Here is a 6,115-nt window from a genome sequence, read left to right on the forward strand (position 1 = left end):
AAACTTAATCTTAATACATTGCTATGTATGTCATTTTTGTATGTGCCATTGATCTTCTTTTATAGACAAGGGCAAATTCACAGCAAACGCACCACAAGGGCATTGTAATGCATTTAGTGTATAGCTACTATTCAAGGTTATTCAAGAACCCTTCACACTTGCACTCATGTTCTGTGTGCATTAATAATGTGCTTTGTGCCTTATTATATGGTCTTGTTCAGTCAAAATTACTTTTTAAGCCCTTAGACCTTAAAAGTACTGCAGCGGCAACCGATGGTCTGCCAAAGAATATTAAAAACATTGTTCATTTACAAATGGCAGGTAATGGCCAAATAAGCAGTAATATTTTGGAAATATGTAACTGGCTACTTTTCAGATCCTTTATTGCCTTTTACTTGTTTACAGTAAGTGGGGATCAGCTTCTCTTCTTACCCTACAAGTAATAAAAAAATAAATGATCATATATATATAGAGAGAGAGAGAGAATTAAAGTGCAATTGCGTTTTTTGTCTAGGGTTTAATACCGATCATATAGTAACCTGCTTTTTTCTACATGAAATTATAAATATATTCCTTGAAATCTCCGCCATACACGGCTCTTCTCCCAGGAACTTCTTGCTTCTGCATCTATGTCTCCTACTGATGGCAAGGGCTAGCCCCTGCTTAGGCTTTTTCTCACGCTGAATATGCAGCCGAAATTTGCACAGTGTGTTGCGCTGTCGGCTCCCTTTCAGCCGGATTTACTTGATCAGCTGATCGAAGGAGCTGGCTGGAAATGTTTTGATCAATCAGAACCAGCAGCTAATGAGCTGCCCGCTCTGATCGGGTATTCTGACAGGTGCAGGCGGCACCTGTCAAAATACAATGTAATCAGCGGGATTCCTCGATTGACATGTTGTTTGTGTTGATGGAGGAATCGGGTCCTTTTTTTTAGTTCAGCCAATGGGTTGAACAAAAAAAATTGATATGTGTATGGCAGCCTTACTCTCAATCCACACAGTAATCTATTTCCAACATAAGATGTCCTCAGTCTTCCAGGTTTAAGGACAGGCAGCATTATTCAACCTGGAGGACTGACGACATACTGTGAGTACAGGGTGTCACGGGACACGCCCCCTGAAGGCGTGTCACCACGGCGCCTTGCATTCACCGATTCATAATGCAGATAGTGGTGATGCCCAACCCAGAGGAGAGGGGAAGAGGAATAGGACCGTGCATTACCAACCCGAAGACTTCTGTTGCTGATATGTAGTATAAAAATAGAAGAAGATTGTACTGCTGTTACCTTTTATGATTTTATTTCCTGCAAGGATACGCCACTGACCTGTTACACTTTACACAGCACGTACAATTATTAAAAAGAAAAAATAAGAGCAGATTAGTTCATTTATAACTATCTAGAGAGATGCACCATAGGAGAGGTAATTTATGAAACATGCACAATACAATATGTACAATTCCCAAGCACTCAGTCTTTCCAGCTGGTAAAGACTTTTAATTTGTCTCTGACCTATACTTATAACAAAAGTTTCAGCTCATACACTTCCAGATATGTGTGGAAGCACCTCTATGTGCTGCAGTCTTAAGGTGCCCATACACTGCACGATTATCGTACGATAATCGTATGCGATCGTTTTTTCGTACGATAATCGAGCAGTGTGAACGGAGACGTGCGACCGTTTCTACTGTACGGTCGCACGTCTTCTGTCGAACCAGCATGTTTGAAAACCAGCCGGGAATCGTACGATTCTCGGCTGGTTAGAACGGTGCTCGGAAGACAAATGCTGAACGGGCCGGTGTGCGCACGCGCACACTGCCCGTTCAGCATTGCGGTCATCGGAAGCCCGCCCCTCAGGGGGGCGGGCTTGCGATGATCGAGAGTGCGATCTGCCTGTCCAAGATAGGCAGATCGTACGTTTTTTAAATCCCTTTACAACCATCGCAAGACTAAAGTCTTGCGATGGTTGTACAGTGTATGGCCACCTTTACTCTGATCTGTTGGAGTGTCAACAGTGGAACATATAACAGTGAATACATTAAAAGCAGGATTACCTGGGGGCTACCTCTCTTATCTCCAGATAACATTTATTAAAATGTGTCTTTTAAATCTTTCAATGTTTTGGAGTTAAAGCGGACCTTTACACCCTTTCACTAAAAATCACATTAGCATCAGCTCTGCATGGTGATATAAAATCCTCTTACATTCATTAGTTATACAAACATGTTTTTCATTTACTTACAAATAGAGTTCATCCACTTCCTGGTCGAGTTCTGGCACTAATTATGTAATGTGCCAAAGCATTGAATTTTGGGAAGGTTACATTGGAGAATTTTTCCAAATCAGCTACAGGTGAAACTCGAATAATTAGAATATCGTGCAAAGTTCATTTATTTTACTAATGCAACTTAAGAGGTGAAACTAATATATGAGATACTCATTACATGCAAAGCAAGATAATTCAAGCCATGATTTGTCATAATTGTGATGATTATGGGTTACAGCTCATGAAAACCCCAAGAACCCCAAATCCACAACCTCAAAAAAGTAGATTATTACATGCAATCAATAAAACAAGGATTGTACATAGAACAATATCGGACCTCTGAAAAGTACAAGCATGCATATGTACTCAGTACTTGGTTTTGGCCCCTTTTGCAGCACTTACTGCAATTACTTTTGCACGATATTCTAATTATTCGAGTTTCACCTGTATTTTGGCCTAGATTGTTCACTTCTCCTGCCTTCTCCAAACTCTTCACCCTTTTGTGAATAATCCTGTAAATATCAGCCATTCTTAGTCTTTAACATCATAGATTCCCAGGTTATAAATGTTTGGGGTCTAGTTAGACCAGACAATAATAGGATAAAGGTTGACAATGGAACCAGACCGTAAGATAAATGAAGATGCCATGTCTCAGGCTGGACAAAGGACAAAAAACAATTTACTATCATTTTTTGTTTTATTTTATCAGAAGCCATTAAAGGAGAACTATCAGGTGAGTGAAAATAACTCAGCCTCATAGTTTGAGCCGACCTGTGACAATGAAACTGTGACACGTCGGCTCAATAGATCGAGAAGTGAGCGACCACATACCGTCGCTCGCTCACTTCTCGATCATCTCCCTGCAGAGAGCGGTGACTGTCAGTCACGGCTCCCTGCAGGGATTCCCCTCCCCGCTCCGATCCTCCAGCGCTGAAAGGAGGAACAGACAGGGGAGGGGGCGGGAACAGCTGGCTCTGCCTCTAGATAGAGCGCGCTGTCACTCACACGCAGAGCTCGCTGTAACTCACACAGCTGGGTGGGTCTCGACAGTAATGTCGGGATCCATCCCAGCTGCGGCGGTCTCAGTATACCGCGAGCTGTAGCTCGCGATATATACACTGAGTGGCCAGATTATTATGACCACATTACTTTTGTAGGCAAATTAGCTATAATTAGCTATAATTTCGCGCTGAAGTTGCTAGAGGGCCAGACCATTATAAATAGGGAAGCAGGTTGTTTACCACGACAGTAGAAGTGATTTGTTTCTGAAGATATGGGTAAACAACACGATTTAACAGCCTTTGAAGTGGGATGATTGTTGGCGTTGCCATGGAGCGAGTATCAGCAAAACAGCAGAATTCGTTAAATGTTCAAGAGGGTCTCATTGTTAAAGTGTTTAAAGACTGGACTGTCAGCCGAAAATCTGGGTCTGAACGTGTGAATTGTGGCCGTCAGCGACTAGTCAATGTTAGGGCAGAACGGAGAGCGGCAAGACTGGTACAAGACAACAGAAGGGCAACAGTCAACATCTCGTGGAGTCACGAGGTGGCCCAACAAAGTCGTCTCATGGAGTTATCTCGTGGCCCAACGAAGTACTGATGGGGTGGTCATAATAATCTGGCCAGTCAGTGTACTGAGCTTTGGGTCACGGGAGGAGGTTAGTATATGTCCTCCCGTGACCCTTAAGAGAACTATGGGGAAAAACACTTACCCCATAGTTCTCTTTTAAACTTATAAGAGTCCACAAAATGATGTCTGGATCCTAGAAGGGATCAAAACCTAGCTAGACCTCAGCGTTCTAAGGCATCAGGGCCAACACATCTCTACAACTATTGGTTAAAGAGTTACTTAATAGTTCTATTACAGTACAAAAGGAACTCCTATAATTTTTCCCGGGAATATTGAATACAAAATGCAAAACATAAAACATAAGAGATTATTCAGAATGACACATCTATTTTTTCACCCAAATAACCTGAAAAAGTCCACAGTGCTAACCTAATATGGCTGCACTCATGCTACATAAATTTACAGGTTACCAGGCTGTGAAAGTGTCAGCAACATTGTGAGTACAGGAAAGTGATAAGAACACTTTTTCAAAGCTGTGAATACAAACAGATGATAGCGAATACACTCAGCACCTTTATCACATTCACAGAATAAAGGGCATTCTATGTAATTCATATCAAACCACCATATAAATCACATCATACATTGTTACAGCTTACAGCTATTTCACTCTTGTCCTTGTGACAGTTCTCTCTTGTAAATGTCTTGCTTGGTTAACATAAAACATACATGGCTTCCCTTTAATGTTTCAGGGCTCGATTTTATAAGATGTGTTTTACCAGTGATTACAGAGGAGGACATTTAAAAAAAATAGAACAGCCCTGAACAGGGGGTGATTTCTGTACTTTGGATCTTTTTTTTGTTGTTATTATCAATATTGGATGACTGGACGTTTGTCATTACCAGCCATATCACTAATTTGAAAATACGTTCAGAAAAATCAATGAGGGTTTCATCAGGGAAAAGGCAGTCTGTAACTGGTATACCCCTCTCTGTCTGGAGCAAGAATTAAATAGATGTCAATATAGTTTAGATGGAGTTAGAAAATGTACAAGGAGAAGGAATCTACAGATTTTTCCTGATGGTTCTAGAATCCCTTTAAATTTCTATTGCACCCTGTGAGAAATGTTCAAATTGTGTTTCCTGTTTAAGGTTCATTATTGAAATACTGGCCCTGTGTTGAACACAAACCAGTTGTCCTTTGGTCAGAGCTGGTGCAAGGGTCTCACCTACCTGGTGGAAACCAAGTTGATAAGAGTGGCTTGTCTTGCACATCCGGGCCAAAGATGCCTCAAGGTAGTGACAAGAAGTGCAAGGATGATGGATCAACGTGAGTGCTGGGTGAAGACTGAGGATTGTGGGTGGGATGGAAAAAGAGAGTATTCTGATAGCTGAGCAGGCACATATCAGCACGGATATACACTGAGTCAGAACAAAGGCTGATGCTGGTAAAGGTGGAAATAGGTGCAAGATCAGCAGACAGGATTGAAGTCAAGATATAGGCCACGTTGGGAACAGTCAGGCAATGGCAGTACCAAATAGATGTAGGAAGCTGAGTATACAGTTCTACACTAATAAGGAAAATCTAAACATTGTTCAATGAGCCCAATTAACACTTCATAAGTACTATGTAAATATGTGCAAATACTGCCTACAAACATGATTTATCAACGGTCCCTAGTATTATCAGTTGGTCTTTTCTTTTTTTTTAACTCCATATAATCTACATTATGCATTCAAATGTTAGCCTAAGCTTAGTACATTTTTAATAATTTGAGTTAGTTTTATTTTAGATGTTTTGTTTCTTTTACATTTATACATTTGTATACTGCTGCTTCTTTTTTGTTTTGTTTTTCACTATCTACTGTATCTGTAATCTGTTCTTTACAAATAAACATTGTATACATAAAATGGGAGTTTCCTAAGCATTATAGCCTATTTAAAAAGGGACAGCACAGCAGAACAGCTTGCTTTGCTGCTCCCTTTGAAAGAAACCTCAGACTCGGCTGTGAGGTAACTCAAGTTCGGCAAAGCAGCCTTTATCAACCAGGGTGCCTTCTGGCTTTGTATGGGGTGCTTTCAAATTTTTGCTAAAATAGGAACACTGATCTGAAGGGGGCTCCTGATTTGAAGTGGGGGGGCTATAATATGAAAGGAGGGACTTTGATGTGAAGGTGGAAACTTCATGCACTTTTTTTGTTTCTTTGCCTGGGGTCCCCCCTCGAATGCATACCAGACACTTGTCTAGGATAAGTGATTTTTTTTTTTTTTGCAGGGGGGGA

This window comes from Nanorana parkeri, unplaced genomic scaffold (genome assembly GCF_000935625.1).
Source record: "Nanorana parkeri isolate BGI_ZX_2015 unplaced genomic scaffold, ASM93562v1 scaffold1, whole genome shotgun sequence".
Lineage (NCBI taxonomy): Eukaryota > Metazoa > Chordata > Amphibia > Anura > Dicroglossidae > Nanorana > Nanorana parkeri.